At 40.8% G+C, this 25,244-nt stretch overlaps 1 pseudogene; it reads left to right on the top strand.

Moving 5' to 3' along the window:
- The first annotated feature begins 7,487 nt into the window (after positions 1-7,487).
- LOC143385942 (E3 ubiquitin-protein ligase RNF213-like) overlaps positions 7,488-25,244 on the top strand; it is a 28,459-nt pseudogene continuing 10,702 nt past the window's right edge.

The following is a 25,244-nucleotide window of genomic DNA, read 5'->3' as shown; positions in this document are numbered from 1 at the left end:
GGCCACAGGAGCCTGTTGTCAGAGAACTCTGGGAGGTGGGAGTGTGCACCTAGGGGCAAGTTGGTACCAACCTGGATCCTGAGTTCTTCATTGGTTTGCAAAGGTGGTAGCAGCGTTCCTGGGAAGATGGACCATAAACAGAGGTGTGGCTTGGGAAACTAGAGATCTCTCACTAAAGAACCAATTTTGCTAGTCCCAAATTCAAAATATAACCAAATAATAGAAACTTTTCACTTATATAAAGAAGTATAGCATTCATCAAGATAACAATTGGATATTTTCACATATGGGATTTATAATGGCTTTTAAAGATGGGCCATGAACAGAGGGACTGGAGAACCTAAGGACAGTGGCTACCTGAACACAACCAAGAGATGATGGACCACATGATCTCAGGATATTGGAGAAGCATGGAGGACCAGTGCGCAAAGGCCACCTGGAGCTCAGGTGCCAGGTGAATACTGCACTCACCATCTAATGCTCAGTCAATTTAGTGGCAGTAGTGGATGACATGGTTTCTTGGTTTAGCTCCTTGCTAAAGGAGGAAAATATTTTTGTGTGAGTAGGAAATGTTTTGACTAGAGGCATTAAAAGAAGGAACTGTGGAGAGAACAAAAGAGGTTATTCTCCCAGTTTTGGGCTGGAGTCTGGCAGGAGAGGAACTTCTGTAAAATTCTAAAATATAATTCTCTGAACTAAGCCTCATGATTATTGACCTTTAGAGGTTTTACCTTATGTCTTCTAGAATCAAGATCTTCTTAGAGGCCACACAAACACTATCTTTCTCAATTCCTTTTGCTAGATTAAATTTGAAAAATTTAATGAATGTATATGGATTAATCTTAGACATATCTTTAACTAAAAGATTGACACATTATGTAAAACTAACCCCCATTAGGACATTTTTACTAATTTTCAGAAAGCATATGACATGTAGACAGTAACTTCCATCTATTAAATTGTTTGTGAATGTGTTTAACCACTCACTCACAGGGCACATGCTGATTAAGGATCTGCACTCTAGTATTGCTTCTCCCAGGAATTTATTGAACATATAATTATTGGGTTCCAAAATAACCAGAGTTTGTGGTAGGTGGTAAATTGCAGTACAACAGAAGAAACATTTAACTAATGTAATCTTTACATTGTATGTTTACTTACATGGGCAGGGAGCACAGGACCATACTTCCCACTCATGTTCAAAGCTCTACAACTAGTGTACACAAAACTCTAAATCATTAAAAAACTAAGTTCAGCTATTTCAGGAATTTATATTAATGAGTAACATGGGATACTAATTACATGTTGTTTGAATAGATGATCTACCATTATTTTCTTCAAGGGAAACTAGAGATCTCTCACTAAAGAACCAATTTTGCTAGTCACAAATTCAAAATATAACCAAATAATAGAAACTTTTCACTTATATAGAGAAGTATAGCATTCATCAAGATAACAAGTGGATATTTGTACATATTGGATTTATAATGGCTTTTAAATTTGGAAGAAATATGAAACTAAGTAACATTTTTTTTCTGGTAATTTTATCCATTTCTTCCACAAATACTTATTTAATACCTATGATGTGCCAAGCTTCACGCTAAGTAGCAAAGATAATAATCATGAACATACTAATGTCTTGTCCTCAAAGAGACTAGATATAGTGAAAAAGCAAGCCTGAAATATAGTCACAGAGCAGTGTAATTCTCATAAAGGATATTTAACCCAGTTTCTTGAGGAGAGGAGATAAGAAAGTCTCAGAAACCAAAAAAGTATTTGAGGCAGGGAGTACAGTTAATGCAAAGTCTGGAGACAGAGTTCATGTATAATAAGCACAGCTACCAGCCTAAATTATATATGATAGATATTTGGATATGCTTGAAACTTCAAACACTATGTGATCTGGAAAGAGAGTTTTGTAAAATAGTTAAAAATAAAATTTTATTTTAAATATGCTGAATCCTCATTAAAGCCGGAAATGCCATGTGCTACTAAAAACTCCATCAAAAAAAGGAAACTAATAGAACAAATACTTAGTTTAGAAAAGTATTACTTTCTATGCATTCTGCAAAGATGGCTGTAATTTGTTGGGAGAAATAATAAATATTTAGTACATAATTTTAAAAGTTATAACCAGGAATGTTGTCATATCTAGATTATATATCCTGCATTTTGATTAATTTATTTTGTATTGCAACAGTTACAAATATTATTTCAACATTGGAATGTGGGCAAACTTTCACAATGCCAGTGGCAGGGTGGTACCTAGGTATCTCTGTATTGCATGGGCACACACAGCCCCAAACACAGGAGAATGGGACCATGGTACTGAAGTAGCATTGCTTGAGGTTTTTCATGAATTTTGAAATACACTCCCAACCTAAAACTGCTACAGTCATTAAGTTATTAAGTTTGATTCTGACATCCCACTTTGTGTATGTTTCATGTAATGATTTTATGAAGAAATGCTAATATATTACACTACGGCATTTCCTTTAAAAATAGCATGCTTTCAGTGTTAAGATTTGGACTGAAGGGTTTCTAATGGGCTCACGCAATGCCTGTACCTAGGAGAACAGAGTCCTTCAGTCCTTCAGGTCTAAGTACTGGGACAGGCAGGCTACTTGTACATATGTTGGTGCACCCAATGACACCAATGACATAATTACATTTGAAATCTAAGTATTAAAATAATTGCAGAATTAAAATATATATTATCCTAATATAAAAGGTTAATGTTGCATAATCAAACTTAGGCAATAAAAGTTAGTATTGGGGATAAATGTGTATTTTTAAACTTTTGGAAATATATAATACTGGCAGTTTCTCACAACTCACTCGAATTATAGGTATTTGCATGAATATTAGACCATTTTAAAGCAATAATGTGTTAACATAATACTCAATATGATTTGTATTTATTTCCAAGTATTATGGCTAAGGAAGGAAGAAAAAAGAGATTAATCCCAGTTGTAAAAATTGGTTGTCTGTATAAAGTGGCCCCTAAGGGGAATTTTCCAGATTGGTTTCCTTGTTACTTGACAAGATCCAGTCAAAATCATATTTGTCTCTTTGTCATGTTACTTTAGCAGGGCAAATTGATTGAATGGAACAGGTGCCCATGTGTATGAATCAGTGATCATGGAAAAGCACTTATTAGCTGTTGCAGGGCACAGGAAGGCATGAGGGATTAGCGGGAGCAGGAGCACCAGGTTATTGATGAAGATAATAACAAGGCTCTTGGGGCTGCATGCACCGAGGCCATAAAGTTTACCAGACAAGCACATCAGGATGTGTAGATACATTGATGTGGAACAAGAACATGAATAAATATGAAGCACAGCTTCTCACTTGGCAGAGTTATTAAAAATCCACTGCAGGAAGATGAACCATTTAAATATATTAAGCACTCCAGGCTGCTAAGGCAGAGTTGCTGTCACCACCAAGGTCATTGTTTGAGGAGCTTCTGTTGTTGCTGTTTTTAATTCTCTTTCTCCTTTTGGAAATTTGAATTTGTTTTCACTCCAGCCACATCTGAATCTCAGCTCTGTGCACAGGCTTGGAAAAGCAAAGAATCACAGCCTTTCTGCATGAGCTCAGTTAGCCTCTAATTTCTGGGACTTGCTGATCAACTTGTAAGTCAACAGGGAGCCTGCAGTTAGATGAGCTTACTGTCTTTTAAATATTAATTTGCTTGTCCATTTGTTCTGAGTCCTCTGTACCTAGCTTCACTGAGCTCAAAGCCTTGCCACAGAATTGTATTGGGGGTACTGAGCCTTGAATGGCTCTGTGTGAAAGGAAGACACAGAAGCAGAAATCCAGACTGAACCAATATAATATGGAGAAAGAATGTGCAATTTTAAATTACCCTGATGTCATTAATTTAGGAGCCACATAATCTGAAAAAAAAATAATTCTACATTTGCTGGAGTACAAAAAGCTCTAAATTGATATAGGCAACTCTCAATAATTTTGCTTCAGGGTTAAACCTCTTCCTTCTAAGGAAAGATCACTGCATGGTTCAATATTTTAAATCCTACTACAACATAATGACATTTTAGGGAGTGTTTGCAAATGCACACTAAGCTGCCACACTTGGAACAGTATTTTATTTTAGTATCTGAATCAGCCTTCTTCAGAGGCCTAATCTTAAGTGTGACATTTTTCTTGCTATCACCCATAGACTGGCATCAATATGATGACATAATTTGCATGAGGCCACCTGGAACACTGGAAAAATTCCACAACCTCTTCACTAATAAGATAAAGAAGGAGGTGGTGAAGGGGAAGAAGATGGCAGCCAACATCATGCTGAGCCACATCTTCAACATCCCCAGACCTGGAACTTCATCAACCTGAGGAACTTCTTTGCCCAGTTTCAGGTGCCTATGATTTATGAAGGGAAATCTCAGCCCTGGCATAGCCTGGGCCTCAGAGAGAAAGAGGTATCAGTTTTCCCCCAATCATCAGTAGCTCTGGTGTGGGTGGTCAGGGTCCCCTGACCTATTAGAGGCATATAGAGACCCTGTGGCTAAGTAGGGAAGGTGTAGAGGGATCAGGAGGGCCTTTCCATCCCTTCATTTCTGCACCACATCTTGGAAATTCTCTCCTTATCTCTCCCTGATTGCACCCATGAGCCTCATTCCCAGCACCAATCTTGCATTCTTTCTGGGCTTAAGCAGAGTTGAAAGAAAAGGTGGAGCCCATCCTTTCCCCTTCAGCCACACTGTGACTTGGAGACAGAGCTGGCACTCTCTCTCAGTTTGACATTGAGCTATCATGAGCATCTTGGGGCCTCCCAGACCCCCTCACTACACGGTTTGGGACTGAGCATCGACGTGCTCCTGCTGCTTCAAAAGCTAATATGCTGAGAAGGTGGGGAGGTAGGGCAGATGGGGCCTTCCCTAGAGCTCTCTGTCCTCAGGACATTGATCCCCTGCCCAAGGGGCCTTCCAGCCTCCAGGGCATGCACTCCATGGTCATGCCTCTTCTTTTCTCCCTGCGTCAGATGAAGAAACACTTGTGGGAGTATTTTAAAAAGCAGATAAGATCATTTCTAGAAGAAAAAAGTGGGGATGTCCTGCATGAAGCCTGCCCTGTGTGAAGCAGACTGAGAATGGGACTGATCAGTCTCTTCCTTGGGGAAGATACCAAACTCTGCTTACCGGAGTGTGACCTGACCTCACAGTGCTCCATTCTCTGCCACAGTCCCTGCTCACCAGATGCCCTGCACGGTGACCTCCACCACATCCTGGTAACATCTGAGAGGTATCCCATGTTTTTTTTTTTTTTTGTCAGAGATTTTGTAGACATTTATCATGATTTCTATCTGATTATAGAGATAAGTGATAGAGAAAGGCTGAGTGCACACTGGGGAAAAATAAAACCACAGTCATGTCACCACTTGCTCCTGTCACTTTGCTGGCATGTATGTCATTGCTAGTGTTGTTAAATTCTGTGTTCTCCTGAATACCCTGACTTCAAAAAGCTTCACAGGACCAGGCACCATGGCAGCACTGTCATCCCAGCTACTTGGGAGGCTGAGGCAGGAGAGTTGCTTGAGCCCAAGAGCTTAAGGCCAGCCTGGGCAACTTAGTGGAACCCCATCTGGAAAAAATAAATGAATAATATAAAGTACATGATAAAAGTGCTCCTGGGAGGAACTTCCTCTTCACACTCAGCATGCCTTAGCACTGGGGCCCAGGCCTGCCTGCAGGTGTCACCTAGGTCAGCTGCAGAACCCACATGGATGCTGTTCTTGCTGGCCCACCTGTGCTGGTGGAAGCACACTGCCCCTGCTGTGTCAGCCATGGCCTTTTATGTGGTAGGGGAATCCTCTTCTGAGCTGCTGTGCTTGGAGGATCTGCTTCTGTTTGGTTTGAGCTTGGGTAACATCAGGTGGTCTCTCCTGAACTCTTAGCACCTGTGGGTTTCCTAAGCTTTAAAGACCCAGGCAGTTGCTGTGCCCTGTATGAAAGAGAGACAGTGGTAAGGATATCTACCAACAGCTGTGTATGGGTGTGAGAGAAGGAAGAAGCATCAATTTCTGTGTCCATGGAACACACATCATGTGCCATTCCTTTTAAAAAGTGACTTTGTAGCTGGGCATGGTGACACATTCCTGTAGTTCCAGCGACTCAGGAGACTGAGGCAGAAAGATTATAAGTTTGAGCTTCAGCAACTTAGGGAGGCCCTATCTCAAAATAAAAAAAAGGTTGGAGATATAGCTTAGTGGTAGAAGGTTTCTGGGTTTAATTCCAGTTTAAAAACAAAAACATTTGTTTTGTGTTTAGGTCCACCATTGTCAGACTGCCTGGCTCAAACCCTAGGCCCTATGTGAATTCCTTAGTCAGAAACCAAGCACCTCAATACCTCAGCTGTATGGTGTGGGTAGAAATGACTCTAGTGGGTGTCTGTTGGCATTTGTGGTATCCTGGTGCACTGGGTTGGGGGCCAGGAACTTGTCCCCATTGCCACATTGTGCCTCCTGGTCTGGTACTCAGTCCAGGTGTGTATTATGCTCCCTCTGCTGGGTGCAAGTGGCTGTCCCTTCCCTCCTGGGACATCAGACCACAAGGCAGTTTGGACATAGAAATCCACAGCTCACAGTAGGTCTTGGTTCCCTTCCAGATGGATTGTTGCAAGGGTATTTGGCTGGCTTGGCATCCTCCCTGAATTACTATATGCAGCTGGTCCCTCCAAGAAAAGACTCTGTGAGCCAGTCTGAGAACGTCTAAGCTGTCCTCAAGGGAACCTCCTTCTCTCAGTTTCAGGAAGAATTGCTAAATGAGTAAGTTGTAAAGCTGCATTAATGTAAATGCATATTGGAATGATATGTCAGCACTTTGTCATGAAGCTACATCACCAGTTCTTTAAATTTTAAATTTTTGAAGCTGGGCATGTTTGCACATGCCTGTAATCCCAGGTACTCAGAGGTTGAGGCCAGAGTTCAAAGCCAGCCTCAGCAAAAACAAGGCACTAGGCAACTCAGTGAGACCCTGTCTATAATATAATAAAAAATAGGGCTGGGAATGTGGCTCAGTAGATGAGTGTCCCTGAGTTCAATCCCCAGAACCACTCCCCACCAAGAAAAAAATATTTAATTTTTGAGATGGGTCTTGCTAAGTTGCCTGGTCTGGGCTTAACTCATGATCTTCCTGTCTCTGAAACAACTGGGATCACTGGCATGGCCAAAGTGCTATGCAGTCTTCCTCTTATGACTATATTAATGTGTGTTTACTCATTTGTGTGACAGACACTTAGCAACTCTGTATATCCCAAGACTAAGCCCTGAGTATCACAAATCACAGTTTCTGATCTCTGACATTGCCTTTTAGCTGAAGTGGTGGGTGATGAGTGCATTTGGTAGGACTGGAGCAAGCTTCTCCTTCTGCTAGCCATAAAGCTCAGGCCATAGAACTGGCCAGAAAAAAGCAGAGGACTTCAACACTCTCTACTCTCTGATTGTGAAGGCATTGCAGTGGCCCATGGGTGGGAAGCTCAGGCCTCCTGGAATGGATGTCTTGGGTGGGCAAGGGTACAGAGACAATGTCTTGCCCCCACCTCAGGTCTTAAAGGCACAAGTGTATCCAGGTATTGCTAGGCACCCCTGGGTGGGATGGAAGGTGGGCTTGAACACCACTGCCCCCACTGAGAACTGTGCTTCAGCAGGAGAAATGGGACTCCCAGATGCAAAACTCCAAACTAAATACTAAGCAATATGCATTCCACCAATTTAAAAAGCCAGAATAAGGCCAGGGCTGGGGCTGGGGCTTAGTGACAGAGCACTTATCTAGCTTGGCCGAGGCAATGGGTTCCATCCCCAGCACCACCAAAAAGATAAAAGTCAGAGCAAGAGTCACAGAGGACTAGAGAACAAAGGGACCAAGTAGGACTAAACCTCAGGGTAGAGAATTCAATCCAATCCCACACAGGAGCCTGAGAGAAGGAGCCAGCAGATCCAGATCTATAGCTCTGTGGAGCTCTGTGCCTCCTCTTCAGTGACTGTAAAACAATTGGCAGGAGAATGAATATGGTACAGATGTTGGGGAGAAAGCTGGAGGCCAAGATGGCACCCAGGGGCTCTGGCACCCTGCATGCCAGGACACATACCCTTCTCAGGTATTCCCGTGAGCACATGCAACAAGACAGGCTGCATTCTGAGCTGAACCACTCTCAGTACCCTGAAGGTGCTGCTGTTCAAGAGTGCATGTCCCTAACCACAGCTGAGCAGAAGGCTCTCTGAAAAATCCTTACATGCCTTGATGTGTTAACAGCATGCTTCTAAATAAGGTCATCTTAGAGTGAGGAAAGATTCTTCAGAGAAGACTTGGAAAGGACAACTACATAAAAACAAAATCAAAGGGAGCTGGGCTGTGCTCAGTGACAAAGGTCTGCCTAGCATGGGCAAGGCCCTGGGTTGTCTCCCCAACACCATAAAAAAACTTTTTAAAATTCAATTTAAGTATAAAACTTAAAATAACCCTGAATTAAACATGAAAACATCACTGTATTCACACACAGATAATTTTCATGTGTGGAATAACCTGTCCCCTTGCCCACTCCATCCACTGGGATTCAGTGCCATCATTAGGGATAAAGGTAGTGAGCTCAATTGTTCCCATCTCTCATCTAGTTTTGGAACCTTTTGAAATGAAGGTTTCAAAATGGAAATGTTTTTTTTTTAAATTCATTTTTTTAGTGTCAGGGATTGAAACCAGGGGTGCTCAAACATGGAGCCACATCCTTAGTCCATTTTTAATGTCTTTTTTTTTTTTTTGAGACAGGGCCTCACTAAATTGCTGAGGGCGGCCTTGAACTTTTGATCCCCCTGTCTCAGCCTTCTGAGTTGCTGGGATCACAGGTGTGCCATGCATTTGGCTATTTTGTTCAGTTTTCATTTGATTCACTCCATATGTTTGTTTCCATGATGCATTGATATCTACTTTAAAATCTTAGAATTCTGGACCTTCCCAGCCTTGCTTTTCCTTGTCTTGAGTCTGTTCAGTGCTCTCACTGCTGCCCTGGTCTCTGTCCCAGTTTCTTCCTTCAAGAACCAGTTTCTTGACTTCACAGAGAGCAGGAAGCAGTTGCTGTGTGTGGATGAGTATGTCTTTCGATCCTGGTTAAGTCTGCTATCTCTGGGAAGCCTCGTTCCATATATGGAAAACTAGACATAATACTTGAGTCTTATGCCTGCTTGGGTCCTGGACTGTTTTCTAGGGCCTCACAACAGGCTGCAATGGCTTCAGAAGATCTCTAAGATTCAGAAGATGTCTTGGAGGTTTGTGGTTGGAAGTAGATTGTCAGGTCTTTGCTTAGCAAAAGCAGGTAACACACTGAACATTGAATGCTTGTGGGTCTTCTGTCCTGAAGTGCAGATTGGGGGAAGTGCTAAGAATTGCTGAAATAAGAAGTCATTATTTCTTAGGGTTAAAGATTGACTTCCCAGAGTTGATTCTGGTCTAGTATACAGAGCACAAAGGAACATAGCCACCTGTTAATTATGAGTCTTAGAAGGCTCTGTGAACATCACATGTGTCATAGTTGCTGTTTTTCCCTTGATGTTTTTTGGGGTAAAGAAAATGGTATAAGGGCTGGGATGCAGCTCAGTGGCAAAGCCCTGGGATTGATCTCCAGCCCCCCCCCCAAACAAAAGACAATAAAAAGAACACCAACCAAAAAAATGAAAATGGTACAAATTTTACCAGTGGAAAATGAAGATTGGCTCTTGAGCCCTTGAAGTTTAATGTGCAGGGAGAACAAGACAAGTCCCCATGCCCTACTCTCTTCTAAGCATGAACACCAGTTTTCTGGTTGATAGTTTCATATTTCCTTTTCTCTTTCTTGCCTTAGCATGTTGGGTAGGTTTTCAAAATGCTCATTTACCTCATGAACATCTATAATGTCATGTAAGTAGATCAGCCAATTGCTGCAAGGCTCCTATGTTGTGTGAGCCACCTCCTGTCAAAGGGGGAAGGTGGCACACCAGCAAGTGCCCTAGTGTACTCTGCAGTTGTGAATCCAGCCATCCAGGTTTTAATTTCTTCTTTTTCTTAAAGAAAATGAATTGGGCTTTGGATGCAGCTCAGGGGTTGAGCGCTTGCCTAGCATGTGAAAGGCCTGGGTGCAGTCTCCAGGACTAAAAACAAACAAACAAAAAAGCCAATCATAGCTCTTGGGTGCTGAGATTTTGCTTAATTCCCATCCAACATTTTGGCCTTTGTGTTTTCTTTATTTTTAAATGATCATTTTCAGAATGAAAATGTATGTGTCCTGCATTTTTTAAAAATGTTTGCTTCTATGGTTTTTGTAAGTTGCATGAGTTTAAAACAAAAATCAAAGGTTGCCTTGCAGAATCATTTACTCCCGCACCTGTGCATGACCTTTGCCACCTGGAGAAACAGCACAGGAAACACAGAACAGGAATGTTCACCAGGGGCCCAGGTGTTTATGGAGTCTCCTCAGCACTGCTGGTTTCCCTCCTCTGAGCCCCTGGGATGTCTGGACGTGGGGAACAGCACAGGGTCTCCCTGCATGACAAGTCTTTGGGACTTTGCAGGGTTATTTCTTGTATCACCAGGCTGTCAGTTAGTAAATGTAATACCCGTTCACACCAGGTGGAAAAAATTCCATACACAGTGCACACTCTTCTTCTAGCACCCTCCCTCCCTCTCTCCTATATCTCTCTGATTTTTTTCTTAAGTTATGTTTAAATTATTAGAAAGAGTCACTCTTTGCTATTTTTTCGAAGAAGGGAATGTATTTGAAAATATTTTAACTTGGTTTTTATAGAGTTTCAACTGCTAAGTTAAGTCAAAATGACTGTGTTCCCTTATTATCACAGTCACAGCTTTAAGGCTCATTGTAATGGTAGCCTGGAGAAGATCAAGTAAATGCCTTACTTGTGCTCATTTACTTTATTTTAAATAATTAATTTATTTGCAGTACTGGGGATTGAACCAGAGGCTCTCACCACTGAGCCACACTCCAGCCCTTTTTGTTTCCTATTTTGAGATAAGGTCTTTCTAATTTGCTGAGGCTAAACTTGAATTGGGCCATTCTCCTGCCTCAGCCTCCTGAGGAGCTGTGAGTACAGGTATACTTGTACATCTCAAAAAGGAGAAGGGACTGGTAATTGATAATTGGTATTGTTTTCTCATTTCCCAATGACTTCAATGATCTCTCTGGACTCCTGGTGGTGGTAATATTCTTCAGAAGACCTCATGAGAATCCTCTTGACTGTGGGCTTGAAGTTCCATGAAGCTGTCTGCAGGATCACAAAACACCTGAGGTTTTATGAGATCCCTGCCTCATCTTCTGAGTTCATTTGCAGAATCGTTGGACTTAGACCTCCAGTGGTGAGTGGGATTTATGGACCAAATGTTATACCCAGGAGAGGTCTGAGATTCCACGCAGCCTGATTTGGAAGGGAACTTGGGGTATTTGGGGAAGCCTGGATGAGACAGAGTGGTCAAGTCAGCTGTCATGTATTTATTTGGCACCTCCTAGATGCTGGGTTCTGTTTTGTGCAGACTACACACTTCACTCTTAGCCTCATGAAAAGCATGACCCATTCCTTGTCCTTAATTCTATTGTTCACAGAAAACTAGGGCCTGTTTCCCCCTAAAAAAGCACATATCTATGCCTCATCTTCCCCACCAGAACCTTTCTCTTCATGTCGCAACACAACATGGCAGCGGAGCCCGAGTCCTGCTGCACTGCTCAGGTCCCTGTGCCCCTCAGCCTGCAGTCATCCTCGCCCTCGTGCCCCAGAGGGAACCTGACTTGATTTCTGCCTCTGAAGATGCATTCCCCTTGGCCTTCACACTCATTTCTCTCAGCTGTGTCTAGGGCAGCATTCCTGCTGCTGAGTGGAGAGCTCCATGTTGCTCTGGAGCTTCTCCACTGTGGGTACTGAGTTTCTGCTCTGGGTGATGCAGAGTGACATCTTGGGGTGACTCTCTTTTTAAAATTTTTCCACTTCAGAACTGTGACATAGGAATAGAGATGGTTAAGTCTATGTTTTCACCTTATTCCTTTCAGCCTTTATTATTTAAAATACCACCCATAAACTCTATTTTTTTATGCCAGGGTTGAACCCTGGGGTGCTTAACCATTGGCCACATTCCCAGCCATTTTTTTATTTGATTTAGAGACAAGGTCTTACTGAGTTGCTTAGAGCCATACTAAGTTTCTGAGGCTGGCTTTGAACTTAGGATCCTCCTGCCTTGGACTTCTGAGCGACTGGGATTATAGGCACTAAGAATGATTGTTGATAAGGTGTCTGCTTTCTTCAGGTGGTACTATTTTATCCATCCCAGGTTGGTGCCAGTTTCCAATAGATGGTTCTTTGGAAGTTTGTCAATTATTTAGGATTTACTTTTCTGCAGAAGGAAATGTCCTCATTTGTTGTTTTGGGTCCCAGATCTGTGGTCTCAAATTCTCTCCTTGGGCTATAAAAACAAAATTTGCAGTACTAAAATTGACCAAAACAGAAATATGCTAGGGCATGTGGGAGCCTCTTGTCAGGTCAGGTGGTCATCTGGGCGGCTGCCATGAGAATCAGAGCACAGTTCAGGGCCCTGCTGCTTATTCAGCCTCAGGGTTGTTCCTGCAGTTCATTTATTGACCACCTCTGTACAGCCCTGGATGACACCAGGATGGGTCAGTATGGGACTAGGGCCACTTTTGGAGTTGGTGGAATGCCTGAGGCCTAGCACAAGGGAAATGCATGCCCCGCTGAGGCATCCAGATTGTCCTGAAAGGTGCTGTGCTGTTCAATGAAATTGTGCAAGGGCCTTTGTTTCAGTTTCTCTTGAGACCCCTCAGTGCTCTACTGCCCTGCTCTCCCCTGTGCCCTGTGTTCTAGTTACCCTGCCTGGAGCCTTGTTGTTGGTATGTCTCCCCAGCTCCTTGTGTTTCTTCATCTTGACGCTTACTGTGGCTGATGACCATGCTCTTTCTGCTGTCTGAATGGGTCTTCCACTCTGGTTGGTTCCTTACTGCAGGAATGGCATCTGCTTGGTCACCTCATCAGTTTGCCCATATGGAGGCCCCAGGGTGGTTCTGTGAGCCTCAAGGGGGGCAGGAATTGACAGACCCAGGTTTTGTGGGTTCTGTAAAATCACAAGTTATGCAGCCCTCAGGAGCTCAGGAGAGGCCTCTCTAAAGAGGGGCCTGAACTGGTGTTACATGTGGTCCCTGGCAGATACCTCTGGAGTACAAAGAGTGGCTGAGGGAGGGTCAGAGGCCTTGAGCCCCCAAAGGGGGTGGTTCGTTTGTGTGGTGGTGGAGGAGAGGAGTAGAGAACGTGGCTGTCTGCACAGAGTTGCCAAGGGAAGAGGACTGGCTGGCCTTCAGGCCACATCCCTGAGGAAGAGGTGCCAGAAGTTTGCATGGCACCCTGGCTCAGGGTTCTCTGGAAGGTCTCTGCTCATGGGTCCATTCTTCTCAACTGTACTTGACTGTTGATCTGTTTTCCATCTCCAGGACTGGGCATGGCAGATCTCTGTCAGATGGAGGTCTAGTCTTTGAGCTCTAGGGAGTTCTCATGAATTGGTTTATTGTGGTTTCCTTCTTGCTGGGTTCACATCAGCATCTGCTGGGCCTCCTGAAATGGTTGTCTGATTCTCATAACATTTCTCCTGTTTAGGCTATGCTTTCTGAGCCTTCTCCTCAAATTTCTTGTGCAGCCTGGGTATTGAACTCTTCATATCAGCTCTCACATATAGTTAATTTGAAGGCACTCCTTTTTTCTTTTTTTTTTCTTTTCCTTCTCCTTCTCCTTTTTTGTAACAAGTATTGATACCAAAACCCTCTGAACTCTGAACTCAAGTGCACTGAAACACCGAGCCACATCCCCAGGCCTATTTTATATTTTATTTATTTAGAAATAAAGAAATAAAAAAATAAAAGTAATAAAATATTTCTTTTTTATTGGTTCTTTTTAGTTATACATAGAAATAGAATATGCTGGCATAATTATAAAAGCATGGAAAATAATTTGTTCTAATTCAGTCCCCAGTATTTTTCTTTACCTTAATTTCCTTCCACTCCCTGTTCCTTTCCCTCTACTGATCATTTTGCTATTTACTTAAGAGTCTTTTAAAATTAGTATTGTGTGGATATACAGGATGATGAGATTCAGTGTGTACATTCATGGTATATTCACACAGGTATATAGGAAAGTTAAGTTGCATTCATTACACTGACTTTTCCTATCCCTTTCCTCCCCCCCCTTATATTCATTCACTTTCATCTACTCTTCTGATCTTACTTTGATTATTTTTAATGCCGCCCCCCCCTTATTTTGAATTAGTATCCACATGTCAGACATAATATTCAACCTTTAACTTTTGGGCTGTGGCTTATTTAACTTATGATAATCTCCATTTCCATCCATTAACCAAAAAAAAACAACCATAAAATAATTTTTCATAATAACAAAGTAATTGTAACAGTCCATTCTGTACAATTACCACATTTTCTTTATTCCTTTGTCCAAGGGCACTGAGGTTGGCTCCATTGCTTATCTATTGTGAATTGAGCTGCTATAAACATTGATGTGGTTGAATCACTGTAGTATGCTGAATTTTTTGAGATTGCATTTTGTTGGTTCTTTTTAGTTACAAATGGCAGTAGAATTCACTTTGATGTAATTGTATAAGCATGGATTATATCTTTTTTTGGTGGACTGAGTAATTTCTTTTATATTATTATATTTATTTTTTATTTATTGTACTTAGTTGTACATGATAGCAGAATTTATTTCAATTTATCATACACAACTGGAACACAACATTTCAATTCTCTGGTTGTACATTGTGTAGAGACGCATCATTTGTGCAATCATATATGTACCTAGGGTAATGATGTCCATCTCATTCCACCATCTTTTCTACCCTCATAACCCCTACCCAACCTCCCCTTGCCCAATCCAAAGATCTTTCATTCTTCCCATCCTCCCCCCATCATAGATCAGAATCCCCTAAAGGGAGAAAACATTCCACCTTTAGTTTTTTGGGATTGGCTTACTTTGCTTAGCATTATATTCTTAAACTCCATCCATTTACCTACAAATGTTACAATTTTACTCTCTTTTAATGCTGAGTAATATTTCATTGTGTGTGTGTGTATGTGTGTGTTTGTATGTGTGTGTTTGTGTATACATGTAACCACAGCTTCTTTATTCACTCATCTTTTGATGGACCTCTAGGTTGGTTCCACAGTTTAGCTATTGTGACTTCAGCTGCTGTAAACATCTGTGTGGCTACGTCACTATACTATGCTGATTCTAAGTCCTTTGGTATAGATTGAGGAATAGAATAGCTGGGTCAAATGGTGGTTACATTCCAAATTTTCAAAGAAATCTCCTTACTGCTTTCCAAAGTTGACACACCAATTTGCAATCCCACCAGCAATGTATGAGTGTACCTTTTTCCCCACCTCCTCACCAATACTCATTATTGCTTGTATTCTTGATAACTGTCATTCTGATTGGGGTAAGATGAAATCTTAGAGTAGATTTGATTTGCATTTTTCTAATTACTAAAGATGTTGAACAGTATATATATATATTTGTTGATTTATTGTATATCTTCTTCTGAGAAGTGTCTGTTCAGTTCCTTATCCCATTTATTGACTGGGTTGTTTAGTTTTTTTTTCTTTTTTTGGTATTGAGGTTTTTTTAATTCTTTCTATATCCTGAAAATTAGCACTTTATCTGACATGTGTGGGAAAATTTTGCTCCCATACCTCACTGATTGTTTCTTTTGCTGAGAACAAGATTTTGAGTTTGAATCCATTTCATTTATTGATTCTTGATTTCATTTCTCATACCTTAAGGGTCTTGTTAAGAAATTCAGGGCCTAATCTGACATGATGAAGATTTGGACCTAATTTTTATTCTGTTAGGTACAGTGTCTCTGGTATAATTTCTAGGTCCTTTATCCACTATGAGTTGAGTTTTGTGCATGGTAAGAAATAGAAGTTTAATTTCATTTGCTACAGAGGATTTCCAGCATTCCCAGCACCATTTGTTGAAGAGGCTATCCTTTCTCCAGTGTATGTGTTTGGCACCTTTGTCTAGTATGAAAAACCTGTATTTGTGTGGGTTGGTCTCTGTATCTTCTATTCTGTACCATTGGTGTACATATCTATTTTGGTGCCAATACTAAACCGTTTTGTTATTATTGTTCTGCAGTATAGTTTAAGGTCTGGTATAGTGATGCCCCCTGTTTCACTTTTCTTGCTAAGGATTGCTTTGGCTATTCTGGGTCTCTTATTTTTTCAAATGAATTTTATGATTATTTTTTTAGTTCTATGAAGAATTTTATTGGGATTTTAATAGAAAGTTCATTAAAACTGTGTAACAATTTGAGTAGTATGCCCTTTTGATTATATTAACTCTACCTATCCAAGAGCATGGGAGATCTATCCATCTTCTAAGGTCTTTTACAATTTCCTTCTTTATTGTTCTGTAGTTTTCAGGTCTTTCACCTCTTTTGTTAGGTCAATTCCCAAGTATTTTATATTTTTGAGGCTATTTTGAATGGGGTAGTTTTTCTAATTTCTTTTTAAGTGGATTAATCACTTATGTATAGAAATGCATTTGATTTATGGGTATTGATTTAATATTCTGAAACTTTGCTGAATTAATTTATTAGCTCTAGAAGTTTTCTGGTGGAATTTTTGTATCTTCTATATATAGAATCATGTTGTCAGCAAATAGTGATAGTTTACGTTCTTCTTTTCTTGTGCATATCCCTTTAATTTCCTGTTTTTCTGATTGTTCTGGCTAGAATTTTGAGGACTATGTTGAATAGATGTGGTAAAAGAGGGCATCCCTGTCCTGTTCCAGTTTTTAGAGGTAATGCTTTGAATTTTTTTTCATTTAAAATGATGCTGGCCTTGAGATTAACATACATAGCTTTTACAATGTTGAGGTCTGATCCTAATATTCCCAGTTTTTCTAGTGTTTTGAACATGAAGGTGTGCTCTATTTTGTCAAATGATTTTTCTGCATCTATTGAGATGATCATATGTTTCTTGTCTTTAAGTCTATTGATGTGATGTATTACATTTACTGATTCCATAATGTTGAAACAACCTTACATCCCTGGGGTGAACCCCATTTGATCATGGTGTACTCTTTTTAATATGTTTTTGTATGTGATTGGCCAGGATTTTATTGAGAATTTTTGTGTCTGTTCATTAGAGATATTGGTCTGAAGTTTTCTTTCCTTAATGTGTCTTTGTCTGGTTTTGGTATTAGGGTGATGATAGCCTCCTAGAATGAGTTTGGAAGGGATTCCTCCCTTTCTGAATAATTTGAAGAGTACTAGTATTAGTTCTTCTTAGAAAGTATTGTAGAGCTCAACTGAAAATTCATCTGGTCCTGGGCTTTTCTTTGTTGGTAGGCTGTTGATGATGTCTTCTATTTCCTTGATTGAAATTGATTTAAATTGTGTAACTCCTCCTGATTCAGATAGAATAGATCATATGTTTCTAGAAATTTGTTGATGTCATCGAGATCTTCTATTTTATTGGAGTATAAATTTCAAAACAGTTTCTAATAATCTTCTGTATTTTAGTAATATCCATCATGATATTTCCTTTTTCATCATGAATTTTAGTAATTTGAATTTTCTCACTCCTTCTTTTTGTTAGCCTGGCTAATGGTTTATAAATTTTATTTATATTTTCAAAAAAACAACATTTTATTTTGTCAACTTTCTGAATTGTCTCTTTTGTTTTAATTTTATTGTTTTCTGATCTGATTTTAATTATTTCATGTCTTCTACTACTTTTGGTGTTGATTTGTTCTTCTTTTTAATGGCTTGTGATGTAATATGAGGTCATTTATTTGACTTTTTATTCTTTTAATGAATGAGCTTACTGCAATCAACTTTCCTCTTAGCACTGCCTTTATAGTGTCCCAGAGATTTTGATATGATGTGTTGATATTCTCATTTACCTCTAAGAATTCTTTTAAATGCTCCTTGATGTCTTCTGCTACTCATTTCTCTTTTAATATCATATTATTTAGTCTCCAGGTATTGGAGAAGCTTTTATTTTTTATTTTATCATTGATTTCTACTTTCATTTCCTTATGCTATGATAGAATACAGGGTAGTATCTCTATTTTTTGAATTTGCTGATAGTTGCTTTGTGGCCTAATATATCGTCTATTTTAGAGAAGGATCCATGTATTCCTGAAATGAAGATGTATTTACTCGATGATAGGTGAAATACTTGATATATGTCTGTTACGTATAAATCATTAATTATATTAATGAGTTCTGTAGTTTCTTTGTTTAGTTTTTGTTGGTGAGACAGGTGTGCTAAAGTCATGCAGTATGATTGTGTTGTGATCAATTTCTTCTTGAAATTGAGAAGGGTTTTTTTGATATACATAGAACCTCCAATGTTTGGGGCATACATATTTTATGATTGTTATGTTTTGTTGATGTATGGTTCCCTTAAGTTGTATCAAATGTCCTTCTTTACGTCTTCTTACTAACTTTGGTTTGATGTCCATTTTATCCATTAGTAGATGGAAACTCCTGCTTGTTTACATGGCCTATGTGAGTGGTATGTTTGTTCCTCCATCCTTTCACTTTCACCTTCACTATGTGAATGTCTTGCTATGAGATGAGTCTCTTGAAAGCAGCATATTTGGGGATTTTTTAAAAATCCAATCTGTAAATCTATATCTTTTGAATAATGAGTTTAGACCATTCACACTCAGGATTATTATTGAGACATTGTTTGTATTCCCAGTCATTTTGGTTTATTTTTGGTTTTTAACTTGACTTGGTTTCTCCTTTGAGTGGATTTTCCTTTAGTGTAGTTCCTCCTTTTACTGATTTTCATTGTTATTTTTATTTCCTCCTCATGTAACATTTTGTCAAGAATATTCTGTGGTGCAGATTTTTTTCATTGTAAATTCTTTTAATTTTTATCATGGAAGATTTTTATTCTGTCATCAAATCTGAGGCTTAATTTTGATGGGTACAAGATTCTTGGTTGGCATCCATTTTCTTTCAGAGCTTGATATATGTTGTTCCAGGATCTCTTAGCTTTGAAGGTCTCAGCTGAGAAATCTACTAAGATCCAAATTGGTCTATCCCTATATGTAATCTGAAAATTTAATCTTGTGGTTTTAAAAATTCTATCCTTTTTCTATATGCTAGGCATTTTCATTATAATGTGCTTTGTTGTGGATTTGTTGTAATTTTGTATATTTGCTTTTCTAAAAGCCTTTTGTTTTTAATTTTCCAATTCATTCTTCATGCTTGGGAGATTTCCTATTATTACTTCCTTGAAGAGATTGTGCATTCATTTGGTTTGTATCTCAGTGTGTTCCCCTATTCAAGTAATTCTTATATTTGGTCTTTTCATGTTTTCCCATAATTCGTGAAGGTTCTGTTTATAGTTTCTCACCCTCTTCACTGTGTGGTCAACTTTATTTTCAAGATTATGTATTTTGTCTTTATTGCCTAAGGTTCTGTTTTCCAAGTATCTAGTCTACTGTTGGTGATTTCTATTAATTTTTGTATTTGGTTTATTGTTTCCTTCATTTTAAGGATTTCTGTTTTGTTTTTTTTTTTTCACAGTCTCTATGTTTTTCTTGAAGTAACCTTTTGTTACCTGTATTTCCTCTCATATCTCTTTGGTTGAACAGTCAATTGTTGCCTGTATTTGCTCTTTTAATTTATTCTTTGTTCTGCAGATCATTTTAATTATGTACGTTTGGAATGGAATGTCAATGGAATCTATTATTGTATCAGCTTGGTGTGTTTCAAGCACTTTCCTCCCTTGTTTCTTCATGTCATCCATGTGTCTTCCTCTCTGGCAGTGTGGATTTGAGGTATTATAGTTTCCAACTTATAATCATGTAGTGACCCTGCATATTACCAATACCTTGCCTGTAGGAACCTGGAAGATGGTCTTGTTGGTCCTGCCTGTTGTCACTAAATGGAAGCCAGGGGAAAGCCACCCCATGCATCAGTAGATGGGGCCATAGCATGGTCACTCTCTTCCTACTGTGGAGTGGGCTGGAATCGCTATTGTCTGCTCCACCTCCTTCTGTGTGGCAGGAAGGCTGAAGTCACTGTCATCTGCTCCTTGTATTTTATTTAGAGACAGAGTCTCACTGAGTTGCTTAGCATCTCGCTTTTGTTGAAGCTGAGTTTATACTTGTGATTCTCCTGCCTCAGCCTCTCAAGCTACTGGAATTACAGGCATATGCCACCACACCAGCACCTTTTTTCTATTTTTTTAGTTGTAAATGAACACAATACCTTTATTTATTTATCTTTATGTATTTCTGAGCTTCAAATCAAGTGCCTCACTTGCTAGATGAGCTTTCTACCACTGAGCCACAACTGCATCCCCTCCCATTTTGCTTTAAAGATCCATTTATATACTATGTTGTTGTCATGGATCATGTCTGAAGTATCTTATATTTTGAGGATTATTGGTATTTTTAAAGATTTTTCTTTTCCTTGCATAGTTTTCCACTTCATCCAATTTGCTTCTTTCCATTGGCTTTTCCTCCTTTCTTTTCTTTACTGCACACTGAGGATGAAATCTAGGCTTTTCCTGTTTTATGATGCACTGAGCATCAAACCCCATGACTCACACATGGTAGGCAAACATTCTACCACTGAGCTACATAAGCCCTATTTTGGGTTTTTGGTATGTTCCCCATGCTAAAGCTTTTTCTATTCTGGTTGGAGATTTTTGTTTGTGTGTATAAAGACAGTCACCACAAATGGATTGATAGGCTAAGGGCTTCTGGTCCCTGGCCCCTGAGGCTCTGTGGCTACCCTTGAATTGATCTGGCTCTCGAGGGCTTCTCTTTAAGGCTGGTCACTTTTGCAGCCCCCTGCCTGCTGCCAGGTTTCTGGATCTAAGAGGGTGAGTAGGAGGGTGAGCTCCTCTACTCCAGTTTCCTGCCCTGGTGGCTGTGTGGTCCTCTTCATCCTTAAATTGAATACACCCTGTCCTTTGTAACTACCCAAGACAGGTATATGTCTAGAAGTGGCCTCCAGGCCTGAGAGCCCTTCAGGTGGTCCTTCCTGTCCCTTGAAAGGCAGAGGGCAGCCTCCATGGTGGAGTGAACTCTCACCAACTGCTTCTTTAACAGACTTTGAACACACTTCCTGTTCACTTTCTGCCTCCCTCAGTCTAGGGTGACCTTAGAAACTAGTGTCCTTTATTACCAGGTGCTTGTGCTTGGCCTGGCTGAGCTTATGTGTACTGTGGCCTCAGGGTCTGTGTTTTTAGGCCCCTGGAGTATCACTTGCCACTGGCGTGGTCATCTTTCCACTTCCCAGTGTGTGTTCCTATTGGGCTCCTTTTCTACTCTCCTCATTCCTGCTGGTTATGATCTTTTAAAAAGCAATTTCTAATCTGTCACTGGAGTTGGGTTTGGGAGGAAAGGAGATGGATATGTGTTTCCAACTGTCCTTTTCACAAAAGAGCTTACAGTCTGTTATTTATCATGAAAACTGATGAATGAGCCCACAGCAGGGTAGAGGGGAGAAGGAATGAATTCTTCCTGTGACAAAAATCCCAGCAATGGTGTTCACTTAGTTTTCTTAAGGCAGTGATTAGAAGTACTTATAAAGTAAAATAAGAAGCTATCATGACTAGCAGTTTAACTTCCATGCTTCCTTGTGGTTTCCAAAGTGGATTTTGCAGAGATTAAAGCAAGACACCTAGAAGACCTGAATTGCAAAAGACTAAATGAAACCATGAGTGTGAGCCAGCTGGAGTCCTCATCCTGTAAACAGATGACACATTACAACCTAGGCCCTGAGGTCCAGGAAATGGCTGAAAGGATAGACTCACTGACAGACAGCCACATCTTCCAGATCTTCTGGGAAGAAGCTGCAGAGTCATTGAATGATCCCAAAAGGGAATGTGAAAGGTGACCTCTTGCACTTACAGAGGCCTATGAGTACTTATACTCACCTTGTTATCAAAGGTTCATAAAACTATATCAGGATCTGAAGTTAAGAGATGTCACCTTGGCAGAAATTGATGTCATCTTCAAAGACTTTGTAAATAAATACAACGACCTGACTTTGGATCGCCAGATCATGTGTGAAGTACACCCTCAGGCCCCGAGGGGCTAGATATCAGAGCATGTTGAGCAGATCAAGGAGTACCATAGCATTCACCAGGCAATCAGCTCCGCCAAGGTTATCTGCAAGGTCAAAAAGAATTTTGGTTTGACTGGTGATTTCAGTGTTCTTTACACTTTAATAAGCTTTTTTAGTTATTTGCTGGGGACTCCTCTGAGGTGGGGGCCAACCTCAGACTCCTTGGAAGCCCCAGGGATTCTGGGATCGGCAGTGTGGCAACCCCTTGAAAGGCTCTGTTTGGGCTGCACTGAGGCTAGAACATTCCATGGCCTGCATTTTTACCTTTGTTTGAGATAGTGTGACTGTTCCTTAACTAGTGAGTTTTCTTGGGTCGATATGAGAACCAAAAATTCAGGAGAGAGAAACCATCCTCTTTCCAGAGGAATCTTATTTCACTAGGTCATAAAAGCACAGAAGGAAATATTTTGTCAATTGTCCAGGTACCTTTCCTAGTTCCAACCGGAAGTACCAAATGGTACATTGCTCCCTTCATAGGTCAGGCCTGAGTTTCTCCCTCCTGTTTCTTAGCCTCACATTTTTAAGATGTGTGTGGCCTATGTTTAGTAGAGACAGGCACGATAGTGCTTAAAATTTAGCAGAGTGTGGAATAGTCCATACCTAATCTTGAAACTTTCAGCAAGTCTGTAACTCTCATAAACAGAGAAACCCGAATCTGGCAGGGCTGCTGTGCAGAACAGGTTTCAAAGTCCTTGAAGGCTTCATCATGGCACTTAGGTACTGTGGACAGTAGCTTCCGTAGCATATCAAAGAGGGCCATGGAGGTCATACTATTTTTGGTGCAAGAGTGTGTCACACTCTTGCTGTAGCATCTTCTTGTCCAGGCTTGTGGGAAGGCAGGCATGGGTAATCTCTACAATAGCCCTCAGCAGAGCTTCATCTTGCAGACTGATGACTTTGAGGCCACCTGCCATTAGAGACTGGATCAGATCAGCTTGCAGCTCATCTAGGCCAAGAAGCTGCTACAAGACATCAGTGAGCCCCACTGCCAGTGTCTGGAGAAGCTGGCCCTGCAGAAGGAGCTGGTCAGCTGACTGCATGAGATTCTGGGAGGTACAGGGGTAGCTAATCTTCAGGTGTTTGCCAAGCTTTGCTCCTGAACTTGAGGACATCCCCCCTCAATCACATGTGTGTGTTAGTTGGAGTGCAGTGTCTGCTTCCAGTAGATTGCCTCAGGACAGCTTTTCAGAGTTCTGATTAAAACTCTTTTCTTTGCTGCTCTCTCCATCTTTGGATGCTGGCATCATTTTCTTCAGTATCTTGACTCCTTTTCTGCCTTCCAACTCATTCTGCTAGAGGACAAGGCAAGCTCTTGCACACAGGGGAATGTTGCTGCAGCAAGCTTGCAGAATCTGTGCATTTCTCTCCCAGTCCAGGGCTGGACAGCCTATGTGGTTGTGTAGATTAGATAGAGGGTGGTGGAGGGGAGGTAAGAAAGGCCAAACAGATGGAGCAGGAGCAGCACTGATGCACCACAGAGGCCTGGCAGGATACCTCCTGCTAGCACTGAGGCTCTGCTGGCTCCAGCTCTCATCCAGATCTGTGCTGCTTGTACTCCTGAGTCTGCTTTGATGTATAATCTTTGGTAATTAACTCAGAAGAATTATCTCAATTTCTAAAAAATAACTAATTATACACATATTATTTACCAACTGAATCTGTTTTTGTTTAAGTGATGATGTTTGTGAATTAAAGGAAATAAGGTGCACACAAGCCTAGTACAGTGCCTGGGAATTATTTGGTAGAGGTTAGATGTTGATCAGTGGTGTCATCATATCCTGCAAATGACAAGGTATCCTGGAGTCCTAACTGAAGGAAGGAAGTGGGAGTAGGCCCTAGATGTTTACTTAGTGTCTATTGATGGCCTTGCCTCACTAAGGATCATGCCCCAGGTATGAGTTGTGCAACATCCTGGAGTGGTCCTCTGCAAGTCCCCTTTCTGTCCCAGGCATCATTGAGCTCCAGGTGTTTGTGGACCTTGCCTTCATCTTGGATGAAGAAAATGACATTGATGTGGACTGGGTGGTCTGCTTTCATGATGCTGTGCAGGGCTATGCGTTCCTGCTGTATTAGCTGGACAAGAAGGCAAGCTTCGGTGAGTTCATGAAACTGCTGAAAGAACTCTGGAAGGCTCTTCAAAATGATCCTCACCTTCCCAGTAAGCTGGTGAGTCTTGTTCCTTGTTCCAAGACATGGTGATCTTGCAACCCTGGGGAACTTCTGTGCTTTGAGGCCACACAGGCAGCCATTTAAACTGATGTTGAAAACCAGCTTTTCTTCATGAATGGAAATGCTTTCTTTGCCTTGGGTTGGAAGAGAGTTATGGAACTGCAAATCAAGAGCAGTCTCCACCCTACAATACAAGTGTGAAAACAGCACAATAGGAAGTTTAAAAGAGGGTTACAGTGGTTCTCTGAATGGTAGTAATTGTCTTTTATTTTATTACTTTTGGGTATTTTTAACAATTGATATTGACTAATTTTTTATCAGAAAAATATGAACATTTAAGTAAATTGTCTACACCAGAGTCTGAGTTAACCTTCACTACGTAACTCACCCAATGAGCAAAGATGCCCAGAGACCTGCACTGGCCTTGAGACAGCTGGTCCTGCATGTGGTTGAAGGGTAGGGAGATGGACAGAGAGAGCAGTTTGCAGTTTGCCTGCTAGAAGCTCATATTCTCTTAAAATTTTTCTAAGTTTTTTTGGTCATACTCAGGGACCATGGCAGGACATTAAGAACTTAGGGATCCTGTTCAGTCAGGCATTTCTCCTCAGAGGGTCTTTGTTCTGGGAACCCAGGAGGATGGTGGCCTGTCACCAGAGGGCACAGCCTGTAGTCATCTAACCAATCATCCATAAGTACAGGCCATGTGCACTCCAGTGTCAGCTAGGAACCTGGCACCATTGCAGCCACAATGAGTGGTCAGTGTCCTGGGGTACCAGAAAGGGGTACCTGAGGCAACCTCAGGAAATGGGCAAGAAGTTATGCCTAGAGCCCTGGAAGAGTGTGGCTGGAGTTTGCCCAGCAAGAGCAGAGGCATGAGGAGGACAGGAAGGAAGACAGTCA

Source organism: Callospermophilus lateralis (assembly GCF_048772815.1).
Source record: "Callospermophilus lateralis isolate mCalLat2 chromosome 11 unlocalized genomic scaffold, mCalLat2.hap1 SUPER_11_unloc_1, whole genome shotgun sequence".
Lineage (NCBI taxonomy): Eukaryota > Metazoa > Chordata > Mammalia > Rodentia > Sciuridae > Callospermophilus > Callospermophilus lateralis.
Note: the sequence above shows the minus strand (reverse complement) of the source record. Positions and strands in the feature narration are given on the sequence as shown.